Raw genomic sequence first — 14109 nt, forward strand, 5'->3', positions numbered from 1 at the left:
CCTTGGCGGGCAAGTAGATTTGAACCCATGATAGAGCGTATAAGCGTGACTGAACGCGAACGCAAAAATAAACAGATACACAGAGACAACGCTTCCGGCCATACGGGATTCTCCGATCATACGGGATTCCGTCATTCCCTCGGTTTCTTTGAGAATTCACTTTACCGTTGTGACGATTCGGACGTTCGTCACATGTTTCCTGCACAACAAGGTTTTAACGAGTGAATAAGTTATTTGCAAGAGAGTTGAAAACAAAAAACGACGCCTGCAGAGAATCTTCCACTTTTATTACTAACATTCATTCTTTCATATTCAAGTATTCAGATAACCGTTATAATTAGATCGTGCGTTCCCAAACTGTTTACTTCTGGCGCTTCCTGCATTGCCTGTGGATATAAACTTGCATGCCGCTGTAACAAAGGCGATCAAATGCAGGCTTGCACATTTTTGCCTTCCGGGTTATGTGATCTGTATTGGCCGAGTTAATATCTTCCTTCAACACCCAAAATTCACACTCTGGAGAAAAAACAAGAGCATAGATCTGCAATTAAGAATGTATACTACATTTGCTGTGCCCAGATTCGTATGTTAGAAAGTATTCGAGGGGAATGAGAGACATGTACAATACCCCAAATAAAGTAAAGTTAGAGAGACACTCTGCCTTTTTAGGCACTATCTCAAAATAATATAATTTACTGGCATGCGTCGCATTAGGCTAAGGTGTTTGTCTGTCGAGCATACTTCTCTCCACTATTGCAGCCGAAAGCGAAGTACGTGAACAACTTTTGTTTTTCGAGACGGCGTAATTCCACACCATCTTGTCCACAAGAGCTATAATGTTGGTAACTTGCTAGTGAGATGAAATGATTCAGGGCAAAAGCACACTAGCCAATCAATGCACGTTCAAGTACAAAGATACACTGAGTATTAAAAGATGAGTTCACATGTGGTGCAGATAGATTATTACATGGAATTTGTCTAGAATACAAACCATGTCACATATTGAGAATACTGGATTACAGGCTGAAGAACTCGGTGCTTGATCTGCTTATTTACATTTTCGAATTTCTCTGCATAGTTACGCAGCCGCCTCCCGGCTTCCAGAAATTTGGAGGCCGCTTAAGCGTTACCTTGAAGAGTGGCACGCGATATCTTTTAAAGATGTCTGACTGCTTCTCACGCTTCCCGGCAACTACAGCCTATGTACCGTGATGTTTACCCGGAAACGCTGGCGGCGAATGCTTTGCACGAAGGCGGGTTTTCAGGCAGGAAGGCGACTTCTTGCGCGTGAAAGAATGGATAGATTAGTGTATGTTATGAGCGTCTCCTTTGGAACGGGGCGGCGGGTTGTGCCACCACGCTCTTGCTACTTTACTGCCTATTTCCTACCTAGGTTAAGCATGAACTAAAGATGAAAAAAAACACTATGTACTCCCACAACCAAATTTTCTGATCCCCTATTGCTAACTGTGCTTTTGTACGTCTCCGTTTTTCGTCGTTTCCCTACTTTTCATACACCAATCCTCCAATAGCCTCTTACTAATGCCTATTGCGAACATGTTTACCTTTCCACTGCTCCCGCTGAACCCAAGGGCTTCAAGGAGGCCAATGGTGCCTAAATCACTCTCTGGGTAGACGTCTTCACATTCTAATAAAACATGCTCCATAGTTTCCCTAGCTTTACCGCAACAAGCACATGCTTCTTGTTCCTTCTTATATCCCGCTTTATAGTTGCGTGTTCTAAGGCATACCGATCTCGCTTCGAAAAGTAATAAGCTTCCTTTTGAGTTATCATCCATAATTTCTTTCCTGATTTCGTTTTTTCCTCTGAGGTAGTTACTCATGGCAAGTTTCTTTTCATTGCCGCCACCCATGGGATTATTTCAGCAATAATAACTTTCCGCTTGACGTTATATTTTGCTGTGTCGCCCACCCTACAGTCCGCATACTTGCTGGTTAGCTTCCTAGTTATTTTCCTCCACTGTGAATCAATGTTTTTCCTGTACAGATACCTCAACACTCTCCCAGCCCATATACTTTCTTCCATATTCCTCAGGCCTCCTTCACACTCAATTTTACTGTCAGCTTCCCTTACTTCAAAACTAGTTCAGCCCACATCACCCTGCACAGCTTCATTTGTAGTCTTCGCGTGAGCGCCCAATGCGAGGCGACCCACTGACCTTTGGTTCCCATCGAGTCCTAATTGTACCCCTGATTTAAAGCAAACAACTGCATTTCCAAAAGTAAGTCTTGGAACCATTACACCTTTCCACATACCTCGGAGGACCTCGTACCTATTGTATCCCCATAGCACTCTGTGCTTAATTATGGCTGCATTTCTCTTCCCCTTCACTGTTATTGTTTCTTTCTGTGTTTCCATCTATCTATTGCCCTCGTTCATCCATATACCAAGGTATTGTAAGCACTATTAACGTACTTTGTCGTTTTCATTTGTACATAGCCATCATCATCTTCTCTGCTCTTCTACTTCGCGCGTGAGCTGGGGGCGTTGCCTTTTTTGGAATAAACAGTGCTGGACAACTTGATCGGTCTTGGTATTATAAAGTAGTGGAGGTAAGGCAAGACCTCGACGTCCTCTCGCGTTCGCGTCCACCCTCGAGCTCCGTTCCGGTCGCCCCCTGCACCCAGCTGCCCCTACAACAATGAACACTTCCAAACCCGGCCCTTCCGATGCCTCTAACCCTACCACACAGACGACCCCGCCTGCGGCGCCCTCTTGGACTGTGACGAGCCCTCAGTGCGATTCCCCTTTCTTTGCGGGACTCCGCGGTGATGACATCGGCGATGGAATCGACCACTACGACCGCGTGAGTTCTTGCAAACAGTGGAACGACACCCAGAAATTGAGGCACGTCACCTTCTACTTGACCGGTGTTGCAAAGACGTGGTATTTCAACCACGAATCTGACATCGCGGATTGGTCCACGTTTACCTCCAAGCTGCGGCACGTCTTCGCTTCCTCGTCTGGCCGTGCAGAAGTCACCAAACAGAAGCTGAGAACACACCGCCAACTTCCCCAAGAGCCTTACACCTCATAAATAGAGGATGTCTTGGCTTTGTGCCGCCGTGCGAATCCTAGCATGACGGAAGCAGAACGCGTTCGCTACATCTTAAAAGACCTGTCGCGTTGAACGCCTTAATCGTGCAAAATCCGCCTTCTGCCCAAGACATCACTTCAACGTGTCAACGCCTCGACGAGCTGCAGTCTATTCGTTTTGCACATGACAGCAGCAGTCCTCAGGTTCCCCATTCTCCAGATCTACGTGCTCTTATCCGCACCATCATCCGCGCAGAGCTTCAACTACAAGACCTAAGGCGTCCACCTGCTGCCTGCGCCCCAACCCCCACCTTCGACATGCGCGAGGTCATAAAGCAGTTGTTGACAGCGATGACTACACCCACGACGCATCATGGTCCGGTAGTGCGCTCCACACCTACCTACGCGGATGTTGTTTCGCTACCCACCCCTACCGTGACATCCGTGCCTACTCGCGTTTCCTATGACCATTTGGCTTCGATGGGAACCAGAGCACTTGCTGCACCATCCTAACCTCAGTGGCGTCCACCTCGTCCGGTTAGTTTTTACTGTGGTATACGCGGCCATATATCTCGCTTCCGCCACCGTGGCCAGCAGGATTAAAGACGAGGCTATGCTGAGCACGAAAGAGACCGCACTCGCCGATCAGACGACTACTATCCCGGATCGTACTCGTTCCTTCAACAGCGTTCTCCGTCTCCTCCAGCTGCGCCCAATCTGCCTTATAGTTCCCATTCGGCCAGACGTCCCACTCCATCGCCTTACCGGCGCTCTACATCACCACTTCGCCCCACTTCCCATTTTGCCGACCAGCACTCGGAAAAATTACTGTTGCAGTTTTTGGAGGGGAAACTGCTTCTTATCAGTCTTCAAAAATTCCTCCTGTTCGCCAGGCCAACATGCTTTCTGTGACTGTCGAAGGTGTTCCCGCGTCAGCTCTCATCGATACCGGTGCCGCCGTTTCTGTTCTTCGGAGTGATCTGTGTTCCCGGCTCCGTAAAGTAAAAATGCTTTATCTTGGACCTATTTTGCGTGGTCCTAATAATGCATTCATTCACCCCGACGGACAGTGTACTGCACGTGTTCTCATCGATGGCATACGCCACCACATCGAGTTTATTATCCTTCCAACGTGTATCCATGAACTTAAACTGGGTTGGGACGTCCTACATTCTGCTTCAGCCGTCATTTCATGTTGAGAGGAAGTTGTCGGCATCACGGATACGGAGCTTGAACCTGTTGCGGACTCTTCACTTTCATGCGTGAACTTGGCCATCGCTGCAGACTACGTCTTGCGTCCTGGTCACGAAGACGTTGTAGCCGTAACATCCAGTCAGATCGCCGACGGAGGCGCCCTAGTCGCCCCTTCTTCCCGCTGTACTTCTCGCGGAATTCTCATTGCCAACTGTCTCGTCCGGTTTTCACGCGGCCGCGCCCTTCTGTCTGCTTGCAACCAGACCCCAGATCATGTGATGCTGCCCAAAGCGATGACTGTGGCAACCCTCGCCGACACTCCACCTATCTCTATAGTCACGCTTTGCCCTTCTTCATCACCAGCACCAACATCGCGTCCGCCCAGTTCACGTGTGAGGGTCCGCAGCACCCGTTGACGTTGCTCTTGCCTTTTGGGCTTTGGGATCCTCCTCGCCCCTATGCTCTGGGAGATCCGGTATTACAAGTCTTGGGTCTGGATCTCGATCTGGACCGCCATATCGATCTGGTTCTGTTGTTCGACGTCGAGCGGTCCCTTTGCCTTGCCTGGAGCTTGGGGAAATCTTCCAGTCCGGATCCGTCCCTTGTCCGATGTTCCGACCGCTGTCTCCAGTCTCCCCGTCCTGGCCTGTACAGTCTTCCAGGTTCCCTTGCGTATTGCATCGCTTCTTCTTCCTCTCGTCTGGCTCACTCCCAGCGGCGCCTCTTTACCAAGTACGGTAACTTGTATCTGGCATTACATCGGCGATCCGCCGTAGGGTGGTCTTTGCCGCAGAGTTGGCCCTTTGCTTCGCACTCGTGGTCCTGTACCGGGTTCTCCATACCGCAGTCTCTGCATATCTTGCTGCTGGGGTTCGGGTAGACATCAGCTCTGTGACCGAGGCGTCCGTACCGGTAGCGTACGTCTATTTGCTTCCGGTATAGTGAGCACCTGACCAGTGCCCTTCCGTATCTCACGTAGTTCGGGACGTGATGCCCGTCGAAAAGGATGAGGACGTTCGTGGTGTTTACCATCCTTTTGACCATCAGGACCGTCGGATTCCTTGGTGTAACAAGCATTTCGACTATTTCTCTAGGAGACACCTCGTGCGCTACTACTCTTATCGCTCCTTTAGATGTATCTTCCGGAGCCGACTCGTACGCGTTGGCTTCGAACTCCTTGTCTCCCATCCTCAGTCGAGTGATAGGCCTGTCTTTTTTGGCGCGCTCCTCCAATCGCGTGCTGATCACTAGAATGTTCCGTTTGCAGTTGGCACACACCGTGTCATCTTCCGATTCCTTCCTGGGGATTCCCGCGGCGTTGGTGACGCAGCATTCTAGGCGATTGATGCCATAGTCGCTGACCTTGAAGCCGTCAGAGGCGCACTATTTATTATCTTGTACTCTGCTTTCGGCAAACTGGGCATCCTGCTTGCCGCGATGATTTGTTTTGCTTTTTGTCCCTTGCTCCACCTATTATTGAATGCCTTCTCGCTGGAGAAGCGCGCTGTCTGATCCTTGGTTCCGTGAGATTTTGTCTGGTCGTCTTTACTTCCACCTCTTTTCAAAAACGCCAACCTGCTTCGTCCTCATACTCTTTTCTCGTTATATCCTCCCCTTCGACGCTCACCGTTGCCATCTTGCAGCTCTAACCCGAAAAGAGGCGGGGCTCCAGCCACCGGGCCTCAAGCCACCAGCTTCGTTGGGTCAGGCTTAGCGGCCGTGTCGGCGTGGCGCTTTTTAAAAGTGGTCGATGTGCCGAAAATAAACGGTCCACCTACTTGAGAATAATATCAGGGTGGTCCCTGGAACTTCCGCTTCCTTCTCAATAATAAGACGTCGGTGAATTCTTCGAATGTACGCCGAGTATCATTCAAAATCTGCGGAGCCGACGCGACACGCATCCGCACTTTGCTTTTTCTTCTTCTTCAATCGCCACAAAGGTGGACAAGGTAAAAAAATATTTCAGCACAGCGGAATGCATCTCACCGGATTCTGAACAGCCTGAACCAACAGAAAGCACTCCATGCAAAATGACCAGGCAACAAAAGGCACAGTTGGTGCAAGCGCTGCAAAGAATCGACACGCATCAACGGGCAGAAGAGTGTTTGACAAAAAGGAACTTCTTGAAACTGATCCCATCTGTGAAATGGTCCGACGAGCGATACACTGATCTTGTCGGTATTTCTACCCCTCATATTCAAGGCAGCCGATTAAACAGTGAGTATTAGCCTGTTTTCAGCACAACAACGAAATCGGTCTTGGCGCCCGCACTTAGAGCACGTTGAAGATAGCCGAGAAGGGGCTTCCCCCCAAACCTATACGCTCGCTGGGCACATGGCTAATATTTTGTTTACCCTGCTTTGCAGTAAGAAACTGCGAAATCAATCACACTTTAGAACACTCTAGTCAGCATGCTGTTCCTTTCAGCATAGTTTTTATTAGCGTAAAATTGCTCTCCGCAGCATTGAGATATAAATTTTTTTTATCGTTACACAGAAGCATGCTTCCAGGTTTTACCAGGAACTTTAAGTACGAAGAAAAATCTACTCACTGTGTGTTATTCCAGGTTGAAAACTTGCTTCAGCTACGCCATGTATCATTTCAGCGATGTAACAGTTGTTTTTGCTGAAGTGAAGAATTCTGTAGTATGCGGACACTGTGCCTTGAATAATTATAAATCGGAATATAAGTACATCATGTGAGTATGCCTGCCGAAGTGGGTACACATTATTTACACATTTTTAAGCTTACAGGGTGAAAATAAGCACAACGAATGTCTGTTAATACGTGTTGCCGGCCCAGTGTCACCTAAATAATGTTTGCTTAGCCTAAGTTATCTTGTTGTTTCGCACAGCGATTTGCAATTATAAAGGGTTACACAATCATTTTCGGATGGCGAGAGATTAGAAGACAACGGAATCCAAGTGCATATGCTTTGCATACAAAATCAACTCTGCGGCTTTACGTGCAAAGCCACCATCTTGTTATAAAGCACGCCGTAGTGTCTGACTCCAGATTAATTTTGACCACTTGGTATCATTAACGTGATATGACTTACCCTCTAAAATACCCTCTCTCTGCGATACCCTCTCTAAAACCTAGAGAGGGTATCGCAGAAGTGAAGCGGCCGATGTGCTCTTCAGAGTGTTGTTTTACTGTCGAAAGAGGTCGAGGGGAGTGAAATGCATTGTTTACTCCGTCACCAAGGAGAGAGTGAAACGTGCATTTCACTCCGCCCTTCAGAGAGAGAGAGAGAGAGAGAGAGTAGAATGCCCGTTCTACACTTGCGGCAATGGAGAACAAAACGTAGCGTAATCTTCTGCATCAACTGTAGGAGACTGGCCCCGAACATGGGAATGCATCACTCACGCACGCTGAGCAAAGAGCACACCATTTTGCTTCTAAGAGAAGAGGCAGCCCAAGTTCAAAGTAACGCGTAGCGAGCGCTCTACTTTTTCACTCGCAGTTGTTCTACCGCGCGCGCGCTCAACAACGCGGCACAGCACAGCACCGGGGAAAGGGGATCCGTCAAGCGAGCTGCAACGAAGGCCATCCAAGGGACACCGTGTGTCAGCCATCTCGCGTCGCCGCGAAAACACGACAGTCGTTCGTCATTCGTTCGATATAACAAATCCTCCACGGTAAGTGAATTCTAACTTCGGTGCCCGTTCTGCGTATATGACATGCTATCGCCAGGAAGTCGTCGCGGCGCTTAGCCGACGCGATTGACAACCGACTAGGGAAGCGCGCTGTGTCTCTCTATGTCAATCGAAAAAACCAGTCGTCGGTATAACAGCATGTGATTTTATCACTTCCTGCTATCCGTAATGGATTTGAAAATTGCAAACGCTGCCAGGACCATGGTATGTTCAATAAGACGTGAGGCAAGAGGGCGCTTAAAATGATTTGTTCACCAGCCAATGATTCCGAGCCTATGTGGAGCGTGCTTAGAGTGCGTTTTGTGTGTTTGAATTTATTCAGTTTGGCAGTCTACTGTGTACGGAACGATGTTGACCTAAGCAGTCACATAACAGAAGGCGTCATTTTGCTGGCGACATGCTTTCATTATAAATAAGCCGCGCGCTTTACGGTGTCTCGCCCATGGGTATTTTGCGACCACTCAAGTTACGTGCAGTACCAGTGCTTGTTAGAAACCTTGCCGCAGGCATTCAGCTGAATGCTGCAAGAGGTCAATTGGGCGCGTTATCTTTAACTTACTGAAAACGCGTTAGGAATCTATGTTTTATGCTGAATAAAGTATAAACCCCGTATAAGCGACCTTGCGTGCGACAGCTACAAGCGATGCGATGTAGATGCTGGGAAACGAGAACGCTGTCGCGTTCGCTCGCCACCCCGGTGTTGCCGGTATGAGGGCTGCAAATACGTGTCGAAACTAGCGTGACGCGTGCTTAATTAATTTAATTTCATGTATTTTACTGTGAAAAGTAGGATAAAATATTTTGGAAGGTCTTGCAGCAGGTTCTTATCCTTTCACGTATAAAAATTCAATCGTTTGCTCGTTCCCCGCGACCATCGGTAGTATTTGAGCGATTTTCATGCATCCACTTCAGGCTTCGTGCTATTGGCTAATCGCTCATAGCACTTCCGCAAGACGAGCGACGACTTCTAGATTTGCAGAACCGAGTGATCTGTTCAAGCAAGCGCCCCTTTTGTCGCCCGAAGCCATCGCGCGTTGCCGTCGCGCACTAAATCACTCTCATGATGTTTAGCCGTAAGACAACTGTTTTTGCTCATGTACGGAAATGGTGTGATTATATGTCTGATTTTATGTCTCCTGTTGCGGTTTTCGAGCCCGGTGCTAGTCTGAAAGGGTTCTTATGTCTACGAACTCAGTGAATAGTGAAGCAGCGAGTTATGCATCTGCATCGAATATAAAGGCTGCGGTGTGGAATTCCAATTGCAGGGGCGCTTTGCATAAGCTTATTGTTTTGGACATGCCTGTGCATTTGCTATTATGAGTTGGCATTTCAGAGTTATCTCATATGAACAGGTAAGACTCGCTTCCTTTTAGTGCAACAAGCGTATAGTGTGCATCTTGCTACTGCACGACAGATAAACTTTGTTTATCGCTTGAATATTTTAGTAGAGAAATAAGGTATCAAAATAAAACGTTGCACTATTTCCGTGTTACCAGTCATCTGTCGTACACAAAACAAGGAGTTGGTCTAATAACCTAATCACTGCGGTCTAACTGCGACTTTGTGCCTTCATGCCTTCATGCATGACTTTGTGCCTATATGCCTTCAAGAATGTAAAATGCTAGATTTCAAACTGCAGCAGTAGTCGAGTCTGTCAAAAATGAACTTTACTGCACACTTCGTAAATGAAAATAAGTTCAACCTTTTAGTAAGCTTAAATGCAGGCCGTAGTGAACTTTCTTGTTATTATTGAAATGTGGGTAAGCTTGGCATAACAAGCCTTGTTGCCCTTTTTTATAGGCACATCCCGTCACACACATTGAACTGCAGGACCATATTTTCATCCCTAGTGAGCATCATGTTTGCAGATATGATCCTTAAATTATGGCTTGAGCAGGGGCGCAAACAGAGATGGCGCGGGGTGCACACTGGACACGTGCTTAGAATATTCACAAGTGTTGTTTGCGGCACACGAGACTAATGACAGACTTATGATATCTGCCAATGACCAATAGTCTATGAATTAGCAGGAGTATTTTAACATTGGGCCAGAACGAGGATGAGCTGTCTTGCCTCTCAACAGATATATCCATGTGATAAAAAAGTGGTACAATGAAATTGCATGTTTGCTTAGTGATATGATACATACTTGCAATGAGCACGGTGCCAGTGTTCACTATAAAAAGCAACAGGTCAAGCTTGGTTAGGTGTTTACGTACATTTACCAGCTTCAATAGCTTACATTTAACAGAACGTGAATGGAAGGGTTCAAATACAAATGGCCGTGATTCCGTATTTTAAATGTTGACATGAAGCATGCAGATTTTCATGTCTGCCTCTTTTTCTATTTTTACACCTAATTTTAGAATTATGGCTTCGTTTTAGGTCCCAGAAAGGAGAAGCATTGGCGGAAGAGAATCCCATGTTTAAGAAGTCATTATCGTTTACATGCATGCCCACGAAACCCGTTCATTAGAACCGCTCGTGCCTCCCGGAGCGAATGCAAGGAGCAATTATGCCCTTGTACACGGTGGTGCGAACCTTACGTCTTAGAAGCCGGAGAGTCACTTGGGATTGAAAATTATTTTTAAAATATGAAATCGTGTTTTCTCCAATCTGCTTGCCAACCAAGTATGCTAGTGCAGGTAGAGATGCATTCAATGCAACGAACTGAGAGCATCTGAGCAGAACACTTGTTCATCAATTGGCGGATGTAAACGTATAGTGTTAAGAAAAAGCCCTATAGTTTCACAGCTTCTGTAGGCGTAATTCTTTTAGACTTAAGATATAGTCCACAGTGCAGCGATGTATTAATCTTTCTATACACATATGTCCTTGTTTTGAGATGAAGATTCTGCGAACAGCAATAATTTTTCTTACTTTAGCGCATCTTAACCACTTCAGTAGAAAAAAAGCTTTGGTTTCAGGTTGTTGGCCCATTGTGCAAGTATATGCATCGTCATCATCATCAGCAGCCTGGTTGCGCCCACTGCAGGGCAAAGGCCTCTCCCATACATCTCCAACTACCCCGGTCATTTACTCATTGTGGCCATGTCGTCCCTGCAAACTTCTTAATCTCATCTGCCCACCTAACTTTCTGCCGCCCCCTGCTACGCTTCCCTTCCCTTCGAATTGATTCCGTAACCCTAAATGACCATCGTTATCTTCCCTCCTCATTACATGTCCTGCCCATGCCCATTTCTTTATCTTGAATTCAACTAAGATGTCATTAACTCGCGTTTGTTCCCTAACCAAATCTGCTTTTTTCTTACTCTTTAACGTTATCCTTTAACGTTACCCATAATTCTTTCCATAGCTCGTTGCGTCAGTCTCAATTTAAATAGAACCCTTTTCATTAGCCTCCAGGTTTCTGCCCCTTACGCGAGTACTGGTAAGAGACAGCTGTTGTACACTTTTCTCTTGAGGGATAGTGGCAACCTGCTGTTCATGATCTGAGAATGTTTGCCAAACGCAAACCAGGCCATTCTTATTCTTCTGATTATTTCACTCTCATGATCCGGATCCGTGGTCACTACCTACGCTAAGTAGATGTATTCCCTTACAACTTCCAGTGCCTCGCTACCAATTGTAAACTGCTGTTCTCTTCCGAGACTGTTAAACATTACGTTAGTTTTCTGCAGATTAATTTTCAGACCCACTCTCCTGCTTTGCCTCTCCAGGTCAGTGAGCATGCATTGCAATTGGTCCCCTGAGTTACTAAGCAAGACAATATCAGCGAATCGCAATGTACTAAGTTATTCTCCATCAACTCTTATCCCCAATTCTTCGCAATCCAGGTCTCTGAATAGCTCCTGTAAACACGCTGTGAATAGCATTAGAGAGATCGTATCTCCCTGCCTTACGCCTTTCTTTATTGGGATTTTGTTGCTTTCAGTATGGAAGAATACGGTGGCTGTGGAGCCGCTGTAGATATCTTTCAGTATTTTTACATACGGCTTTACATGCCTCCACGACTGCTGAGGCTTCGACTGACTCAAACGCTTTCTCGTAATCGATGAAAGTTATATGTAAGGGTTAGTTATATTCTGCACATTTCTGTATCACCTGATTGATACTGTGAATATGATCTATTGTTGAGTAGCCTTTACGGAATCCTGCCTGGTCCTTTGGTTGACGGAAGTCTAAGGTGTCCCCGATGCTATTTGCAATTACCTTAGTAAAATACTTTGTAGGCAACGGACAATAAGCTGATTGGTCTATAATTTTTCAAGTCTTTGGCGTCCCCTTTATTAGGAATCAGGATTATGTTAGCGTTCTTCCAAGACACCGGTATGCTTAAAGTCACGAGGCATTGCGTATACAGGGTGGCCACTTTTTTAGAACAATCTGCCCACCATCCTTCAACAAATCTGCTGTTACCTGATCTTCCCCAGCTGTCTTCCCCCTTTGCATAGCTCCCAAGGCTTTCTTTACTTCTTCCGGTGTTACTTGTGGGATTTCAAATTCCTCTAGACTATTCTCTCTGCCATTATCGTCGTGGGTGCCACTGGTACTGTATAAATTTCTATAGAACTCCTCAGCCACTCAGCATAGTAGCCACTCAGCCTCAGTATATGCATAGTCGCATGAAAATCCATGCGCATTTAAGGGAAATGTGAAACAGGGTGCAGCCATTCTCAACTTATGTTTTCGTTCTTTATTTGTCTTTTTTCTGCGCTTCCCTGCCTGTACTTATGCTTATGTCGGCTTTGATGCAACGTAATAATCACAAAATATTTCTGGTTCACATCTGAAACCATGCTACACTTTAGTTAGATTGCATATTCAACGAGTAACAATAACTGATTATGTAATTGTGCAAGCTTCTCCTCAGAAATATAGCATTCTTACCCTAATTGGAATGAAAAACTACCATATTTGACAAGTAATTTGATGCGCAAGATTTCGATGCCAATTTTCCTTGCAGTTTTATACTCATTTGCTGCACACTACATAATATTCTAAATTTAATGTAATTTTTTTCTGAGAAAGTGTAACGGATGAATCCCAACAGCACCAGGAAACTACTGTCGTGAGGAGTTCAACCAAATAGGAAATATAATACGCCTCTGAACCGTTTTGAGATCGGGCAGGCTATTGATGCAGAACCACGACAAGACAAACTTAGATACAATGGGGTGCAGCCCATACATGAAAAACTTTATGGTAAATATAGGCTAAGCTAGCTAGACCTGCGGCCTCACATGAGAATATACAACACATTTCTAAATGCACTGTACTCTTAGTCAGGAATATCCATACGCTGTACAGGACGTTATTAACAGAGCTGCTATCTTAGAATACGACACATACAAAAAAATTTCATACACAATCTATATTACCAGCCTCATGCTTAGCAGCTCAACTGGTAACCTCTGCCGTATAAGAACACGCATTTTGTGCCAGAAGTGCGTTGGCTGGCCAGTGATGTGGTGCATATTTCTCTGCGATCATAGCGTCAATACTTAGTGAGTTCGCACGCTTTTATTCCATGTTTAACTTCCCACTGTATACATTATTTTTGAAAAGAAGGCGCCAATTGAAATTGAAGGATGTTTCTACACTGGAAAACTGATGAAACTTTAGAAAATATACTCTTGTTTTATAACAAGATATGTTTTAAAGTTCATGGGCATTATTGCAATCTGATCTTATGTGTTCGTCGGTATGTTTCTCAAATTATTATTGAGTTTGTCTTGTGACGGATCAATAAAGATTTTCACCTTTTAAGGCAGCAAATGTTTAATTTGAGTAACTCGGCGACTACAGATTACATCCCATTCACCAAGCATAAGTGCAGAAGCTGCTTGTGAAGGAATCAAATGTTCCCCACATGTGTGTATTGCGAATCCCCGCAAACGGGACCATGGATCGACATCGTGCTTTGACACTATTGGGAAGGGCACTAGCACTCTGTTCTGAAGGAGTACAAACACTCTGTTTGGGGAAGTAGAAACACTCGGCTAGGGGGGCTAGAAGTACTAGGTTTCGAGGAGTAGAAGCACTCGGTCAGGGGCGTACTATTACCCCTGTGGGAAGAGCATTAGCACTTTGCGAAAGAGTACTAGCACTGCCTTGCGGTGGAGTAACAATACTCTGTCGGGTGGAGTTGACCTACTCTCTCTCAAAGGGCGTCGATCTACTCTCGAAAAGAGTGTGAAATATGGGACAAGCAGATGCTCTCTCAGAGAGACTGCT

General features: G+C 46.0%; 1 long non-coding RNA gene across 1 annotated transcript in view; it reads right to left on the reverse strand.

The window, feature by feature from the left end:
- Window positions 1-272: 272 nt before the first annotated feature.
- The window catches only part of LOC142571131 (uncharacterized), an 87144-nt gene continuing 73307 nt past the window's right edge, over window positions 273-14109 (reverse strand). Inside the window, exons 4-5 of the long non-coding RNA XR_012825776.1 lie at window positions 6804-6914; window positions 273-516 (exon numbers count right to left, since the gene is read on the reverse strand). This is a non-coding gene — a long non-coding RNA (uncharacterized LOC142571131). The remainder of the gene's footprint in view (window positions 517-6803; window positions 6915-14109) is intronic.

The sequence above is a fragment of the Dermacentor variabilis genome, chromosome 2 (assembly GCF_050947875.1).
Source record: "Dermacentor variabilis isolate Ectoservices chromosome 2, ASM5094787v1, whole genome shotgun sequence".
In the NCBI taxonomy this organism is placed as follows: Eukaryota; Metazoa; Arthropoda; class Arachnida; order Ixodida; family Ixodidae; genus Dermacentor; species Dermacentor variabilis.